Raw genomic sequence first — 19053 nt, 5'->3', positions numbered from 1 at the left:
GGTCCTCTTCTACAGAGGTCAACATGTTGCACCAACATGTTTTTACATTATCCCAGAATGCAGAAACCAAACAATGAGTCCAGATTGTAGTTTCTCCTACACAGTTTGAAAGGAAGGGTTTATTGGAGCACTGTTCAGTTGGTTGCTATCTGCAAACTCACCGCTAGATACAAAAAAATCCTGCACACTGGTCTTTTGAAATGTATTTGGTCAGTTTAACCAACAGTTAGATTCACCTATTACTGTTGCTATGGTTACCTACACTTACAAGCTGAATGCAATGGTGCTTATAAACCATTGATCAGAACTGTGATTGATGAGTCCTGTTATGCAATTTGAATGAACCCCACCAGCCAACCAGAAACAATTTCCCAGTAAACTTCTGTAGTAAAACAAAACCAAATGTATTTTTAAATGAAAAAACACACATTTTTACATGCTAACAGTACACTTTTTATAGTGTGAAAAGTAGCTTAATTTACATTCCATGATTTCTATTCCATAGATGCTTTAAGTTTACTTCTCTTCTCTGTACTTCTTCTGTTTTGTGCTTCATCTTTGCTGCTGTGACACTTTCATTTTAAGTCAATTTTATCTTAGCCTAGCTTAAACCCTACTCTACAAAGTAAGTAGCAACTACATCAGAAGCATATAAAAGTGCACCATCTCTGTTTGATATATGGTGGAGTAAAATAATGAATTAATAAAATAAAAATAGGTCTACTCACAACCTCTAAACTGTACTGAAGTGCAGTTCTTGAGGAAAAGTACCCCATCCTCCACCAGATGTCTACTGGGAATGAGCACGAATTACGAATATATGAACTTTCTCCTGAAGCTGAAATATTCAGGCCTGTACTGTCATCAAACTAAATTTCTCTACCACTGGCAGCCCTGATATGATTTATGGAACTAAATTTAATGGACAACAGTGAGCAACAATGCCTGGCTTGCTTTGTGTTTCGTCAATACCTACAATAAATGTTCTCTTTAACAATGACACACTGCTACATGTTATAATGTAGGCAGTTCTGTGCACAGTTCATCCCAATATTATTCAGGATATATTATTTCCATTTGGGGCATGAAAACACCAATTCCCATCTGGTATAAGCTCCCATCGTGATTATGTGCTGGGGTAGGCTCATATTACCCAGGGTATCCTATTTAATGTTGGGGTTTTTTTTGTGGTCACACTGAGTTCTCTTTCCATAATAATATCCAAAGTATTCAGCTTAATTATGTATGCTGGGGTATTTGTGATTAGGATATGAATATGCATATAAACAGCTTAGCCCAAATATGACCTCAACTGGAGCATGAGCTGGTATCCACAGTATTCTCTCTGTGTGACTGCGCTCATTGGTGCAATGTCATTTTCACTGAATTTTTTTAATAAGCTTGACTTAATAGGCCCACCATGGATACTTGTGATTAGACACAGACACTGACATTTTTCACACTGCATCTTTCCTCACTGATTAGTGTCTTGGTTTTCATGCTTACAATATCAAAGTACATTTTATGTTGGATTAATTTTGTAGTTATACAAGTCAGACTTTAAGAATTTTCCTACATATATTTTGGAGCCTTTAAACCTGTAAATGTTGAATTCACAAAGCGAAATCCTCGTACGAGGTAATCAACAGGGTTTTGTGTAAGAATGTATCAGAATCTTTACTCAAGCAAAAGTAAAAAATACCACAATAAAAGAAAGTGAAAGTCCATTTTTACTTAAAGTTGCACTAATCAATATAGATATGAACACTGGATGACTGTGTAATGTTACTCGTAGTGACAAACCCACAGATAATTATCATACAACTTTTACACAGTTTTGCTGTCTGTCTTTCTACTGCCTCATCAAAAATGAATGCAAAAATATCAAAACATGAGCAGCAAAATGTGCTTACATGAAAAACAAAAGTACTATACAGAATGGCCCTTGAGCATTCTATTCCTTAATGGATCATTATTAATAATGCATTAACGCTAGGGTAGGTAATGTATTTCAGAAGGATGTTTATTGGTTGAAACTCTCTTTACATCCCGAGAGCAATAAACCAAATGGTCTAAAAATAAAAAAGAGAAAAAAATACTGTATCTGTAGCAGTCACAGGCCTGTAACAAGCTCGGTCCACATGAAATGATTGGGTGTCTACCTACCTGCCTGCCTACCTCTGCCCGTGCACTCATTGCAGTCTTCCTCAAGCCGGCCAGACAGGTACTGCTACAGCTACCGAGCTACAGTTGCACAAGAATAGCAGAAGACCAGCCAAAATGTAAATGGACTGTACTAGTCTTCCGACCACTCAAAGCGCTTTTACACTACATGCCACATTCGCTCTTTCACACACACTTTCACAGATCGTTGACACAGCATCAGGAGCAAATCGGGGTTCAGTATCTTACTCAAGGATACTTCAACATGCAGTGGGGGGACCGGGGATTGAACCTACAACCTTTTGATTGGCTTTTGATGCTGCCACCTTCACCTACAACTGTTTGTACTGGTACTCAAAGCAAGAAAAGAAAACACAGTAGCAGAAAAGGCTACTAACAAAAAGTTTGGATAAAGCGACAGGTCAGACCAGAGTCAACATCGGTGTGGCTTTTTAACAATGGCGAGAACTGAGGGACTGGTAATTATCTGGGTTGTTTTTTTTTGGGAGGGGGAGTTGTTATTTTCCTGCACTATGTAGTATGTAGAACTATATATGAATGAGACATGAGATAGCTGTGTTCCTCTCTTTAACACTCTCTGTCTGTTCCTGTGTGCTGGGGGGAGCAGTGGCTTTGGAAGAAGACCTGAAGGGAGGGATGGGATTGTTGTTGGTTCGATACTTTCAAAATCTTGCTGCCTCTTGCTTGTTTCTCCAACATTACTTCCCCTAGCTTTAATATGTCCGCAGCATTTTAATGCTGTGCAGTAGCTGGTTGAGGTGGAGTGAATTTACAACAAAACATTAAATTTTGTATCTACAGTCTATCTGTAAAGTAGGCTACACACAACTATGGAAATAAAATAAATGACAAATATAAATGCACAATACTGGCCTGGTATAAAGTGGCACTGAACAGAAAACCTAAACATAGGCCACATAATTACCTTCCACCACTGGTTTTGTATAACTTTATTTGTTTTTCATTTTGCCTTTTATTTATAAGCAGTTTCCTTAAGAAAAAACAAAATTATTTCTCAGAACAGAAATAAGAACCAAAAAAGAAAAGTGGTTGTGGATGGGGCTTCCTAATCTTAGGTCCAGGGTCTTGGAGAGGTTTCTAAGAGGTCCCTGTCAAAATGAAGGTTGGTTCAATTTCACCCTCCCGTTATCTCCCTCCCTCCCTTAGACAGTACAGAAAGGCAACAAAAGCCTTCGGAAGGCTCCTTGGGATGAAACCTCTATTAAGTCCTCCAGACCTCTATTAGGTCTGGATTGATTTTTTGTCATAAAAGTTTGGGCAGCGATTCTCCAACTTTATAGAATTTATCAGTAACTTCCCCCAAACCCAGAGCATCCTGAAACATCTACAGGGCTTCTAGAGTAACTCTTTTTTCTCTTAATCTCCTCCCGGGGGGGTGGGCACCCCCCCTGTGGCTTTGGAAGAATGTGCACCCCCTCTTTGAGCACCTAAAATCTTATCAGCACCCCTGGCTCTGGGGGTGACAGCCTCTGAGGCGGTTTCATCTTCGATTGTATTTTAAATAGGATGCACTTTGTCTTGTGATGACAGGTGAATCCAGGGATCTGACCGTTCGTGCCACGCATGCACCGCTGGAGCGCACGCATCCAGTCGCACCGCCCTCCCGTCCGCCTGCTGCCGGGAGGAGCAGAGGAGAGAGAAGACCGGAGCGCAACATCTACAGTCACGGTACCTTAGGGATGTGGCAGCAATTTCGACAGCCTAGAAATGCCCTATGAAATTATCAAAGTTTGTCTTTTATGACAGCTGAAGACAGAGAATACATCGAAACGCGAGAGAGAGAGAGAGAGAGAGGGAGAGAGAGAGAGAGAGAGAGAGAGAGAGGGGAAACAAATCGCGCGGAAGTGCATCAGCCGCTGCAGAAATTTCCAGCGGTGCCCGCCCGCCTCGGCTGTGTCGTTCGGGATCGCGAAGCGCGTCGGAGCTGGTGTCCGAGCCAATCTCACCGCCGGGAGACAAGAGAGAGCAACAGAAGAGAAAGAGAAAGCGGTCCACTTCTTCATCAATCCCCCGCTAACACCTACGTTTGGATCCCCCCCCTCCACACCGCCGCCGTGTCTACTGACGTGGAGGTGAGTGCCGAGGTGAGGTTCTGTGATGTTGGCTGGTTGGCAGCGAGTTGAAGGACTCTCAGGTGAGGCCACGTGTTTAGACTGATAACTATACCAGCACGCTCGTTCTGGTTCTTATCAAGCTCTGCACAGTGTGTCACCGAGATGAAGCCCAAGTCATAACTTTCTGCACATTACAGCCTCCCTCCCTGCACAGGCGTCACGGCGTGAGTGTGGCTGTGTGTCTGATAACATCAGAAATGCAGCAAGTCACACTCAGAGAGCATGCATCCAATTTGTGTCCAACCGGCAACAATAGGCAGAGTCAGAGGGAAGAGTCCAGATCTCTAACTATGTCTGTTGAGCACATTAGATCCACTGTGGAAACTAAAACAGCAAGGTGCTTTGCCAATGGAAATAAAACCTTTGCCTTATGGATTACAGCCAATTAGATACATGTGACAAATGAGGTCACAACTACAAATTAAGTAATATAACATTATTAGTTCTTGTAGCCACATAGGCAAAACAATATGACATAATGTTAATATGGAATAACAAGTGATAGAAAATTACATCAACATTTTAAATTAATTAAAAAACACTGCACACATGTTGTACAAATGGGAGGATTTGCAGCTTTTGTCAATATAAGTTAAATACATTTGGGTTTTGGACTATTGGTTGCACAAAACAAGCAATTTGGAATACCTCACCCAGGGCTGTCAGTCCATATTAGTGAACTCCTTCCTGTTTTTCTGTGCTGTTATAGACTAAATGAATAAATGTTTAATTGCAAAAAAAAAAAAAAAAAAAAAGATAGGTTAACCAGTAATGAAAATATTCATTAGTTGCAATTTCATGGTAAACAAAAACAGCATGTGTATCAAACAAAACAAAAATAACATAAGTTGCCTCTGGCGCCTATCCTCAGTCACTGTCTGTTTCTAGTCTCTGAATATCACTTGCAACTTTAGACAAGAGCACCGCATCTGAACAGCAACTACAAACAAACAGAAGCACGTTACAGTTTAAGCACAGAGTCGAAAGAGATGCTACCTCTTTCCGAAACTGTGATATCCACACTGTGAAAAAAAATATGACAAGAATACCTGAAATGATGTTTCTTTATGAATGCTGAATTAAAATTTTAACAGTAACGCATCACCAAAGGCGTGCATTGTCCTTAAAGTCGCCAAAGAATTGCATCATCTGCCGGAGCCGTGCATGTACTGTGGTGCGAATGACAGCTCCATGGCTCATCTGAAAGGCCTGTAGCAAAACAGCAGCTCATTACAAGTGCAGCGGCTCGGGCTTCCTCTGGCAGGAGGCTGCTGGCTCATTAGGGGTCACCGAGGGGCAAGTCTCCCACTGTGAGCCTCAGCTTGTTACCAGAGCACTCTGTGAAACCACTATTAATTGGAATGAATTCATTTTAACTGACAGATTGAAAAGGGGAGTCAGCAGTGAAACTATCTGTGGACTGTGGAAAACTCACTGTTGTGTTGATAGTTGAGTGATGTATTTTGCAGCGAGACCTTGAATGAGACTGCTCCTGCACATTAACACGTTGAACCCACACCACAAAAAGTCATTAAGAAACACATTTATTCATACTCTCTACAAAGGGTACTGCACCTGGCTGCCCCCGATCTTCTGTTTTTGCCTTAAATAGTTTTGTGGAGAAGAAAATTTCTTGTTAAGCGTATGTGTAGTATCTGTCTGTATAACGGTCCATTCAAGTGCAGTATTCAGCAAAATAACTGTTTCCAGGAAAGAACAACAACATATGGATATGGATATATTCTTGGAGGAAAAATATAAATATATAGCTATTTGTGAGGTTAATAACTTGCTAAATTGGCATTAATATTTGGATTTATTTGTAAAACTAAAATTAATGAAAGGAGTCAGTTTTGACATCGACACAAAGGCAAACAAGAGACTTCTTTCTATCAATAGCTCAAACATTGATGTTAATAAAGTGACAAGCTGTATGTTTTTAATCCCACCAAACTGGCATTAACATGGCTTCAAGGGGGGGCTTCGGTCTCTTTGAGATATGATCGAGACACGCTCCGTCACGTGACACAGCCAGCCGTGTTTATTGGAACACAAGCTGGATTGCCCATTAGTGGTCATTCAACCCCAGTTTTCAGCAGCAGTGGCTGAGCATATTTACCTGCTGGTTCATTTTTATATTGAGAAAGATATTGACAATATAAAAAATATATATTTTCTTTTGGCTTTCACATATTTCTACATTGTTGTGAAGTTACTGCCTTGTCCTGTAATAACAAAACAAAAAATTATAGTACACTGAAACCACAATTAGCTGTCTTTAACACATCGAATCTAGGATAAAATATTATAGGCATTTACAAACATTCACATATTCCACGCTTCAGAGACGTGACACGGGTGCAAGATCAGGTGCATAAGGACAGAGAAAGGAGCCGCACCTGAGACACGAATCCAGTTGCAGTATTTGCACTCTTTGGACAGAATGGGTTATGCTGTGCTGTTAAGCTGTGGTAATACTGGCCGGATCCCAGCTGTGAATGTTGGTATGATGCAGGAGCCAGGCTGGTGCTGGAAAAGGGCCTGTGTACTTAATCTTTCCCGGCTTAAAAATTACTAGACTTTTCGCGTTCTTTCATACTGTACAAAAATTTAAATAAAGTCATTTTTCACAAAAGGGGGGGAGAGGCTTCCATTGACCCTGTGTGCTCAGGCGGAACGTAAACCTAAAAAGCTCTAATCCTTCCAACTTTGAAAATGGAATTATAGGCAGGTTTTTTTCTGTTGCCTTGCCACAGTTAACACAGACATTTTATGTAGACATGATGAAAATGTCCTTCCTAGGAAGACATTTATGCTTGTAATTCTTTCTAAAAATCGTATGTATCTTGCAACGTTTGTCAGCAGGGTTTTACAACTTCACTCTTCCTCCATTTCAACTTGTTAAAAGAGTTTTCTAGAATCAGTTTCTCAGGTATACGCAATATAATCAAGGGAACTGCACTTTAAAATGCTGAAGCAATATATCCCTTTGAGCAGATTCTTTTCAGTTGTTTATACATTTCTTTTTTTCAATTATGACTCAATTGGAATTCCGTTTTAAAGAGAATGACATTTCTTGCAGAGTAAGATGCACTGAACCTTTAGCTGCTTAGAATGATTGCAACAGCATCCACTCAGGTAATCCAGGCAGCCACTCACTTGATTTCGCCGTGAAAGGTTAGACAAATGCCACAAATAATTGTCGGCCTGCCTCTTGACCGTACTCTTCCCCCCAGTGTCTTACCGTGTTGGTTATCTGAGGTGGTGCAGGTCATGAAGGCCCGGGCGGCTAGAATCTATCGGGCAGCCACTGAGCTTTTCTGTGACACGCAGGATGTGAGACGTAAGCGTCGGAGAATGAGGGCAGCTCCAGTGATAGTGGATCTGACCTCTGGTCCATGTTCAGCCGTGTGAGGAGAAATCTTCATCTGAATGACTGATTTACTGACTGACTTCCTGCCTGGCTGAATGAGTGAAAGAATGCCTTGTGCTTACAACATGCTCAGCACCGATGCCAAGTTTATGAGAGGAAGCAGTTGAAACACTCCAGGCAGGAATCCAGACTGTATATTCATAAACTATGAGATGCATTGATGTTGCCGTCAAGTCCTTAGCTGGTTCAGTGAGCACCGTGATACTAAGCTTGAATATCATGTTTATTAAGAGAAGGGAGAGGAGGCGTCTCAGGCTCTGGGTATAATATTCAGTTCCATATGCTCAACATAATGTTTTGCTTTGACTTCAGGAAGACAGAACCAGTTATAGTCAGGCACCCAGCGTGTTTTAATCAAGTTCACCTTGAATGCCAGCATCTGTTGTAGAAGTTTGTTTGTGCTGTTACTTTTATAACGGGAACTTTTTTTTTTTTTTTTTTTTTTACTGAAGAATTCAACCTGAGAATTCAACAGACACTCAACGTTTGTTCATTAAATCTGTAGGAAAAACGATTTCTTTGAAAATTCTGCAGACTCTGCTCTAGGTCAATTTTGTTCCAATAATACCTCCATTTTCACTTAAACTAGGCCATTTGCAATTTAAAAGTACATTATTGTAAGTAACCTATAACTATAATCAACTTCAAAACAATTCAAACACTGTTCTGCAGCAACTTTAAATTACTGCCAAGTACTCAAATTGAATTTCTAATCTTGTTTACTTAGTTTTTAATTATTTATTATAGTCGGGCAAAGTTCTTGTATGGCTGCTTGTGTGTAGACATTTAACATTTGAGAACTTTGAGAAACTTTTTGTTAAATTGTATTAAAAAACAGTAGTAGTATGCATGTTTATATTTCTTGGCCATTCTTATACTACTAGCTTGTTAGCGTTAGAAATATTTCTGTCTACCCCACACACTGTGAGCGCACAGGCAGAACATGCACAGGTGGGAAGGTATGTAGGTAGTCTTATAACAAGCCTGCATCAGCATCAGACACTGAATTGTTTTCTTTCTTTCTTTTTTTAATAATAGCATTTGATTTATTGATTGCTCTAAAGAGAATTTCAACAAATAGAACAAAAAATGCTTAGCCTAGCTTTAATTTCAGAGCCCTTTTGGCCATTAAAATAAAAAATATGACAACAGAACAAATAAAACTGTAGCTGTTGGTTATTTCAATCCACTCCACTTCCTCTCATGATTTATGATTTACCTTTTTCCTTACCCCAAGTGGTTTATTCAGCTCCCTTATTTCGACTTCCTTTACAAAACCACATTCAAAACACTCTTTATGGAAAATTCTTTGTACTTAAAGCTCCGAGAGTGTTTGAATCTCCTGTGTTATGGTAGTTTAGTTTCCAGCTGTCAGGAAATTGTATTTGTACAGTGACTCATTCAATAGTTCATTCTGCATTGAAATGTATTATTTATGGTGGTTTTGCCTTGGCTGTTTGTATCACCTTTATGCCTGTCAATAATTAAATGTGTAGTCAGACTGTGAATCTGTAGCATTTTATGAATGCAGCTAAGAATTAATATGTTATTTTTCTAAGGATTGTAAGACCGTATGAACATTATGAAAATACATTTATAGAATAATCATCTTTGTGGTTTTAAATTATGTATTCAAATAAAGAGAAAACATCAAATGGATGAAAATGGGGAGCAAACTGACTAAATAGTGCCTTTTCATGATGAAAAGCTAAAATTTGTGTGTGGCTTTCTAGCAGTTCTAGCAGGTCTTGAATTAGCTTAGCTGGGCTAGCAAAGGTGAAGCACATTCTAGGAATAATCCAACAACACCCAAAATATTTATCTCAAATAATCTCTGTTTCTCCCTGATTGTCTTTCACTTGTACATGTTTTTATTGACATTGCAATAGAACAATGTAACATACGATAAGTGACCTGCACTCGAAAATACAAATAAGTATAAGTAAGTAGCCTAAGTAAAAAACATTGTTATCAGCCAAATTTACTAACCTATTCAAAGTAAATGTATGAGCTGCATTTCAATGTAGTATCTGGGGAGAGGATGGAGGTAGGCGACTCCTCCCATAACACATACCTCAGGCCTATACCTCATTTTCATTCCCATTTGGAGGAAATAAAAATTTAAATGATCTTTCCTTTCCTTAAACACGTTCCCTTCCATTGCCAATAGACTGAGAAGTAGAATCTTGTTCTGAGTACAGTATCCCTTTTATTTTTGTAATACCGTGATGTAAGAGTCACCATGAAAAACAAAGAAAGATACCGTCAACCACCACTACGAGTCAATTCTCAACCTGTGGGACTGCAGTAAACTCACCTCACCCTCCCATTGCAAACATGTAGGAGAAATTACAGTGGCCACAAAAACTGCGGATTGCCTTGTAGTAAGATATAAACAATCTTTTTTATTTAACAGTCTGAACACAGCAGACAGCACACACACACACACACACACACACACACACACACACACACACACACACACACACTTCATAGCTTTTTCATAGCTTTTTAAACATTCTTCAGTGCTCTAATTCTAAATACATTGGATACATAAAACTACAGCACTGAGCACATGGCGCTTCCTGAATGTGCAAAACATAACAACCAGTCAGAGACTAAGAGCCAAATATTTTACTGTGTTACTGCAAAGAGCCACATCCCCACTTTTCACACATAGTCCCTATAACAGTGCCATGCCATGCCTGTTGTCATCTTTCACCAATACCGACTTTAATGGCGTCAGATTCACACTCCTTACCATCTCACTATCACTAATATAATATACAAACATCCTCCCTCCCTGGTGGTGTAGTGGTTAGGATTCGGTGCTCTCACCGTCGCGGCCCTGGTCTAGCAAGGCTAAGCGAGCTAGCTACAAGCGAGAGGTCTCTTTGGTACAGCTGGTGAGGGAACAGCAGTTACCGACGGAGGAGTCAAGCCTTCGTTGCCTCCGTCATGGCGTCATGGCGGGTGTGACGTTAACATCAATGCCGATCGGAGGTGAAGCCGATTAATGTCGGGTGTTAACGAGTTTACATTTGGGCAGTGTGAAAGGGGCTATACACAACACAAAATTCGATATGAACGAAAGAGCCGCATGCGAATCTTGACGAATGACGTCAGGTAAATGAGACCCGGATGAGACTAGAGTCTATCATAGGTCTAGATGAAACGGGAGCATGTTATTTTCCATTTGAATGTTTAAGCCGCGGCTGGAAAATTAACGAGCGACATCATTGCGTGATAATCGATTATGGTCGGCCACTGCATCGATGCAGCATCGTCCATGTCTGCATGCATTGATTATTTGATTAATTTCAACACCTCTAAAAACTATGCATAAGAACAGGGCTTGGATAAATGTATTTAAATGGATAAAAGCAGTCAAAATGTACACTTAAGTAGCCTCATTTTGTTCCTCCACGCTCAACCACAAACCTTGCATTTAGAGACAGAACTGTGACACCACTGAGCTCTAAAAGGGTTCATTTAAGAACACTTAGGGAAAAAAGTTTTCCATATAGCAACATTAAGTCTCCTTGTGTTTTGAACTGGAATGATCTTACACTCACTGAAGTGTGCTTTGCCTGCTTCATCTTCCATCTCTCTGGTCATTTCCCCTCAGTGTCTCTCCCTCTGCTGCTCCTTTAGCTTAATGTGTTATCTGCCCATTAGTAGCCGAGAAGAGTTGTACTCACACACATAAAGACATACTTGTGTTCTTATGGTTTTATGTATTTGTGAGGAATAAGGGCTGTCCTTGACTGAAGATTTTTCTTAGTGGATTAGTAGTTGTTTATTCAAGCCAATGGTCGACTGGTTGTCAAACGGTTATGATATTATTTCAATTCAATACATACTTTTTAACAGCCGTCTGTTAAATGCATACATAAAAGGCTTACATAGACATAATTAATTAAATTCAATTAAATGTATTAACAAGGTATAACATCACACAAGTCCCCTTGTTGAAAACATGGAATAAATAACTTTTGAAATTGAAATGATTAATGATGTATAACATTACTTACAAGCTCGCTACAAGCTCGCTCCTCTCCCACTTCACATCTCTCCTGTCCCTCAGAGGCTGTGTCCGATGCGGCCGTGGCCACTAGAAGGCTGATGAGAATGGCTCCATTGGCCGCTCGCCCCACTCTGGCTATGGTGCTCATTCTGGCCCCACACTCCTCCCGGCAGTCCAAAGCTCCGATGCTGGTGGTGTAAACAAACCTCCCCCGAGCTTGCAGTCCCTGTACAGTCAGGTAACAGAACTGCAAGCTAGTGGCAGCAGCTCCCATATCTATTCCTGGTACAGTTAACACATGCAGCAGTGCCGTGTTACAAGAGAAAAGATCTGTGTTGCAACAATCCCCTGATACTTTCGTCCCAGTGACAAGGTGCAGCTCCCGTTTGATGGTGTTTTTGTTTCTCTGAGAATTTCCGACTAATTAAAAGTGCGTCAACTAACAGTTTACTCAACCATTAGGGGACAGCTCTATATGGAATACATTAATTAATCACAAAATTGTCTCTGTCATGCTAGATACCACTACCCATATAGACAGTTCGAATTTTACGTGCTGAGGTTTTGAGAAGTCCGTCTCTTAGATCAATACAATGGAGATGTGACAGTGACAGTTTTCATTTCATGAATGTTATACCACAGAAATAGTCTTTATGAAAGCAGTTGACAATAAGCTTTTAAACTATATTTTTCATAGCATTGCATTTGGCTTTTGGAAATTTTGACAGGCATTTTTCACTATCTTCTGACATTTTATAGACTAAACAATAAATGGTTTGCTCCCCTCATAGTCGTACTTTTTATCATACCTGTTAAATTTCCATATAGGAGGAGGTCTAAGCTGTTATATATCGTACATTAGGGTTGTAAGAGTCTTCTTGTTGTCTGTAATTAGGACTGTAGAGATGATAATGGGAGCTAATGGATTGCACGACAGCAGCACCAAAGTGCCAAAGAATCAAAGGAAGACAGTGAATTCCCTCATGAAATATGCATCAATGACAGTGAAATAAAGACCAAAGGCAAGCTGTGTTTGTTTGGAGAATGGGGTGGAGTTCTGGTTGAAATGGGTTGTATAACCATGCCATATTGCCATTCCCTTTTCTTTTTTTTTTTTACGTTCACGCCAGCTGTTGACGAAGGCATGAAGCAGCTTTGATCAGCAAGAGGAGGTGTGCCAAGGTTGACATTACAGATGTGGACCTGAAGGCGACTGAGACTGCCTGCTTGCTTGATTTATTTCATTATTTTCCATAAAGGAGTTTTACTTTCTAAATATTCTGTGTGGGGGAAAAAAGTCGTGATTTTAACAAACTTTACCAGATCAGACTTATGCAGAACGTTGACAGTATTGATTGTCCAGAAAGGTTTCCTTTATTGTGGATTTACTCTTTTCATAATCAGATCACATGATTTGTATACAAACCCCACCAGAACGTGCAGGTGGTAAATGTAGAACAGCAGAGCACTCTACGAAGCAGTAGATCAAACTCTAACAGTCTCCAGTAAACAATGAAACCTTCATGAATAATTGCTTCCAATTGTTTCCCCTGACGGAATCACCAAGATTACCAATAAACGGCTGAATATGAGGCTGTCTGAGCTGATATTTACTCCGCTACATTCCCACAGTTAACAGTTCTCAGTGAGCCGTTAAATTCTGCTCACTGATTGACAAAAGTGCAAACTCCAAAAGTCAGCATTTGTACAAGGCGCCTTGGGAAGAAAAATTCAAATAGCACAGTTGATGCACCTGCGACTGAAGGTGTTCATTGTCATCACTAATTTATCACTGGAATTTCAGGCAACACAGGTGCTCAGACAGTATACACAGATCTGGAGATTACTGTTGGAGGAGTTGATTCACTGAATGTCTGGAGCTCAGAAAACAGTCTATTTTCATAAGTTGGCCTAAATGTATTCATTTGATACTTTTGTGAAAACCTTTACACAGACATAAACACACAGCGTTTATATAGCAAATTCAAAAGATACCAAAGTGTATGTACATATGTACATGAATAACTGCATTTATTGATTTATTTTATGTTACTCTATGATTTTGATTATCTTTTTCTATGTGTGTACCATGAATGGACTACAAACATTAATTTTGTTGTCTAATGATAAGTACATTTCCTTGATTCCTAGATATTAAACATCACAATGAACATCACAATTATTCACAGCAACAGAGAGAAAGGCAATGGTTTCAGGTTAATATTCATTCAAATTAAATACTTGAATATAAAACAGTGGAGAATGAGCATACAGTACTTTAGTGCTTATAAATTCAACAAGGAAAGATGTCCTAATTCCTAATTCAAAAGTTACTTAACCTCACTTAAATTGTTAATGTTTTGCATGCTTATATGTTTTAGAAACAGATTACAAATCATAGCCACTTGCATTTGGAGTGTACAATATTGTTCTTGTTAATTATTAACAATATACAAGCTGCAAAAAAAAAAAAAAAATGCTAATATGACTTATACATTAACCAAACACCTGCCCATAATTCCCAACATTCTCTTGCAAAATGTAGCTGAAATCATAATATGTCTTGCTCTATGAGACAATGTAAAATTTGAATCCTTCACACTTGCAGCAGTTTGAATTTGTTAAATCACTTGTTTTGTCTCATCCATTATAAATATTACTGCATGCCTGTGGGGAGACTCAAAGCATTTTTGACGGTGGGTTTGATGTGGGGAAAATGACACTAGCATTGGCTCCAGCACCATATGCCATATCACTATTCAGTGAGACTACAAAGTCAGTTCTAACTTAATAGGTTCTCCCAGATGGTTACATGTGGATTTCTGTAGGAAATAATTATTTTAGTGTAAAAACTGTCAATTGTGTTTAGGATTTGTACAAAAGTACAATATTTATTTGGAATTTGTTTTAAATTTTGAGCTTTCAGAACTCACTGTGCTCATTCTCAAGCCAAAACACAAGCATTACTATTATTAAAGTATTTTCATGATGATACATTACCTTGACACGAGAGCTTTTGGCCAGATCTCTGCTCTATTTAGCTAGCTTGCTCATTTCTTTTGTAAAAATATGCCTTTCCTGTTTGTGCCAGTTAAAGGCCACGTACCTCGAGCTGTAACAGAGACCTGTTGATGTTGCATTTCCTCGGTCGCTGAGAGAGATCAATAAATGTCAGAGATTACTTAATATCCTGTTATTTTGGCCACCTCTCTCCCCAGATACACACACATACACAACGTCAGCAGGGTGTCTCCAAGAAAATCTAATTCTGCTGCTTCTGCGAGCTTTGTTTCTTCAGGTACACATCTGCCGTCACCCCTTAAATTGAGCTCATGAATTATTGAAGTCTGTCCCGCTGCTCCAACCCTAAACTGTAATTAGTTTTGCCCAACACTTCTCATCACAATACACTTTGTGAGCTGTAGGAGGGGGCCAGGGTTGAGGGGTGTGTGAATACATTGTTCTTTTAAGACAGTAAAAGTGGAAAGTGAGGAGAGCTAGGTGGAAAGAACCAATGAGAAAGTGGGTTTGCGGAAACTGTTATTGGCACCTCGGCGAGGAGCGTTGTGCCTTGGGGGATAACAGCGGAGGTGTGGTGGGATTGCTAGGCGGAGGGGGGGCTCATGAGAACGGGTCGGCGAACGAACGAGAAAGCGAGAGGGGGGGGGGGGAGAGAGAGAGAGAGAGAGAGAGAGAGAGAGAGAGAGAACATCCATGCGCAGGAGTGGGAAGTCCAAAAAAAAAAAAAATCACCAGGCTACTCACTGCCTTTACAATCAGTGTTTATCCCACTTTTCAGAGAGCCAATTATCTGCTCCCGCATGAGTCATGGAGATCATTTAGACTGGTGGTGTGCGCAGAGCATCAGCAGAGCTCCCTCACCATACATGCACGGTAAAAGGACTGAGCGCCGAGATGCGCTCGCATGCTTTTAGGCAGGTGAGTGTGCTGATTTATTTTTATGAGGGTGCTGCGAGATGCAACGCTTTCCACATCCACTTTTAAGCGGTTAGATCTGTACTCTCCGCATGCTGCTCCTTACGCGTTTCTTTTCAGGCTGATGTCTTAGTGGAGGAATATCTGACTCTTCTCTGGCTGCATCCATCTCTCACGCCGTTCCTCTCATCCCTTTCAAATTAAAATCCTCCCCTTGTCTGCTTTGGGTGCCGTCTTCTGTTTTCCCTCTTCCATCTTTCTCTCTTATTGTGTTGTCTTGCCATTGACTGGGGAGACATGTCACCATGTCTGATCCAGAAAAAATAACAAATTTCAGACACACAGTGCTTTCCATGCTGCAGCAGTTCACCTGCTGAGCCGGGCTGCAGTGTGCAATGTTTGCCTGTTAGATGATCCAACTTCTCACCAGTCTCTTTTCTGTTGATCACACAAATTAATGTGTCTCATAATTAGTCCAGCATTCAGCCCTTTCGGCATGGCTGGAGGGAGAAATACAAAACTGTGTCATTGTGTCATGTTTGCATTCTATTTTCAGTGAGGTGTCTTTACATCCTTACAACTCAGTCTACCTTACTCGTACAACTACCGGCTTATTTCAAACAGTAAGAACTTCATTTTACTTTTTAGGAAAACACTCCCCACGCTCGAAGCAGAGGTTACCAAACAGGTAAACCTCGGCTGTCCCGTTTGAGTGCTTTAGCGATGGCGATGACTCGCCTGCCTGGCCAGCTTGGCTCTATTTCATACTATTGTCTGCTCACGGTGATTAACTGCCTGCGCTTGTGGCTCGGGTGATTTCTGCTTTGTGTTGAGAGCTCGACTGCAGCCGGCGGACGGGACTGTGCAAAGGGTCGCTTGCCAGGATTGGAGGGTCAGCTGATCGGCTCTGAGGTGCAGGAGATTTATGACCCCCCAGAACAAAGCTGTGTCTGCTGAGGGACCATAAACCATAAATCAGGGAGAAGTGGGTCAGATTGGGTCAGTGCTCATCTGCTAGCTGCAGATCTGCTCTCTCTTTTCCTAAAGGTGCTCCTTTTTTTTCTTTCTCACCTCACTGTGTGACACTTCTCCAGGACAAGGAGGACCTGTTGTTGAGTAAATTTATCCATCACTGGTTTATTTTCTGTGCTGTTAAACTCAAAGACATTCAGCTGTCAATCACATTTTATAATGAATTCCTGTTTTCTATTTTAAAATGCCATTAGCTTCTGTAAGTGAATCACCCCTAATCCTTTTATTATCCCCAGCTATGTTAACACTGTTGGCCTTTAGTCTCTGCTCATCTTAATCATCCTAATTATATCATGTTTGTCTTTTTAAGAGGCTGATGAGAATGAAATGGCATGCTCTCATTCTGGCAGCGACTTGTTACTGATTGTACATGAGGCATTACACTCTGATCTGTCTGATTCCAGTCTGTTTGATTCTGATCGCTGGTTTGACTAGTTTTGTGATTTGTCTTCCTAAGGGCAGCCGAAGCCAATGTGAAAAATTGATTTTCTGCAGAAGGATTAGCAGTGGGGTTATAGCTATAGGCATGCATTACATTACAATGATTCATTTCGCATCTGCACACCAAAGTAGGCTAAACAAATTCTTTATTAGCTGTTGTATAAGACTGATATTTTGCCAAAACATGCATAGGCGTACATCAGATTGTAGTCTTTACTGTCAAGGCAGTGGGCGACGGGTATGGGAATAACAATGAATAACTTGAAGCTGTGTTTTCGAAGTTCAGACAGCTTGAGTAGGGAGATAAATAATCTTTGCTAGAAAGGATGCATCTTAATTTATTTGTGTCTGTATTGTTGCACAAAGAGACATTGCATACTGCTGCTGGAAATCAAACAAATGCAAATGCTGGCAGTGGAATGGAAATGACTGAAACATCAGAAGTCTCTCAGTATGACTGCCGTAACAGCAGGGATTTGTACTTGTGTTTACGACAACACTGATAATATTTTCTCCCATTTTAGGGTGAACAGGAATTAAGAATGAGTGTGAAGCATGCTGCGTTAATGTTTCTCCCTTTATTATGCTAATACCTGGCAGGTTTACAGTGTGTCAGCTATGTATGGAATTGTCATACACACAACATTGTTACAGGAGAAATGTCTTGAGGTTTTAATCTAACATCTTTACAGACATTTGCTTTTTATTATGAGAAGTGAAAAACACCACAGCTTGAAAAGACAAAAGTGTCCTTTTCTGAGCTAAATGTTATTCTATAAACTGTGTGATAATGACTTATACGGAGTCTGAGCTAGAACAAATATCCAAGAGGGCACAAGGCTTATAGCAGATGGGGTAAAGTAGTCATGAAAGTGAAACCCCAAGAGAAATTTTGCAAAAAATAAAAAAATTGATCGAAAATTGTGAATTCTCGTCACTTTCCTGATAATCTGACTAAAAACACTTAGGTCTAAATAAATGCAAGGACACACACATTTGACATTGACCGAAATGCATCCAAATGATAAAAAAGCTGCATCTCCTATCTCAAAGTGCTCCAGCCAGACCCTCCTCTCATACAGGGCAGCAAGAAAACATCCCTTCTTACTCCCAAACAGGCACAGTGGTAGGCGTGGATCTTCTCAAATCCATGGCTGTGAATGGGATGAAAATATTCAGCTAGTTTAGCTAACATAAAGTAGGCTACACCCAGTGACACACTTTTGGTTTTCAAAGCTGAAAGGATTGCAGTTGAGTGTTTTGTCTGCAGTTTGTGGCTTTTCACACATTTGGCTTACATGTGGTTCACAATCACCAAGAGTCATTATGCAGAAAGTTTTGTTGCTCTGATGGCTTTTACTGCCAGCATTGCTATAATGGGTTACACAAACGGCATAATCAAGTCTCCAGGGTCAGCTATTAGGCCTGTGTTTTGTTTATTACTGCAGTCCAGTCTTATTATTACATTAGTTTGGACAGTGCTTGGGACTTTACTGGAAAACTGTTGTTTTTCCCATTAAATTTATTCTCACAGCAGTTTAGTGGCATTATTATATGATAATATATAACACAAAGCATTTTTATGACCATCTCGACAATGAAGAGTAAACAAGGAAAAACTTAATGGCATAACATAGGCACTTGAAATTTTATTATTTCTAAGGTACAGTCAACAGCGTATTTGGATTGTCCCAGTGCAACCCTTTTGGGCTTTCATTCTGGCTTTGGAAGGCAGAAAATTCACATTTACATTTTTGAGTTGATTCAGTGTAGCTTGATACATTTGTTAGAATTATGGTGGAGGTTTCCTTAAACTAGAGATTTCAATTTAATCCTTCAGCTATAATGAAAATGTCAAGCATGTC

At 40.0% G+C, this 19053-nt stretch overlaps 1 protein-coding gene across 9 annotated transcripts in view; it reads left to right on the top strand.

Annotated features, from left to right (window-relative positions):
• The first annotated feature begins 3790 nt into the window (after positions 1–3790).
• LOC127353402 (alpha-1,3-mannosyl-glycoprotein 4-beta-N-acetylglucosaminyltransferase C-like) overlaps positions 3791–19053 on the top strand; it is a 109901-nt gene continuing 94638 nt past the window's right edge. For 2 of the 9 annotated variants that reach the window (XM_051382598.1, XM_051382595.1), the window contains exon 1: positions 3791–4277. The gene's annotated coding sequence lies outside the window, so the exon portion shown is untranslated. Of the gene's footprint in view, positions 4290–4320; positions 4340–15564; positions 15719–19053 lie in introns of those variants that run through there. The other 7 variants (XM_051382600.1, XM_051382596.1, XM_051382594.1 and 4 more) reach the window with 5 other exon arrangements.

The sequence above is a fragment of the Dicentrarchus labrax genome, unplaced genomic scaffold (assembly GCF_905237075.1).
Source record: "Dicentrarchus labrax unplaced genomic scaffold, dlabrax2021, whole genome shotgun sequence".
Lineage (NCBI taxonomy): Eukaryota > Metazoa > Chordata > Actinopteri > Moronidae > Dicentrarchus > Dicentrarchus labrax.
This window is presented reverse-complemented; position numbering and strand designations above follow the sequence as displayed.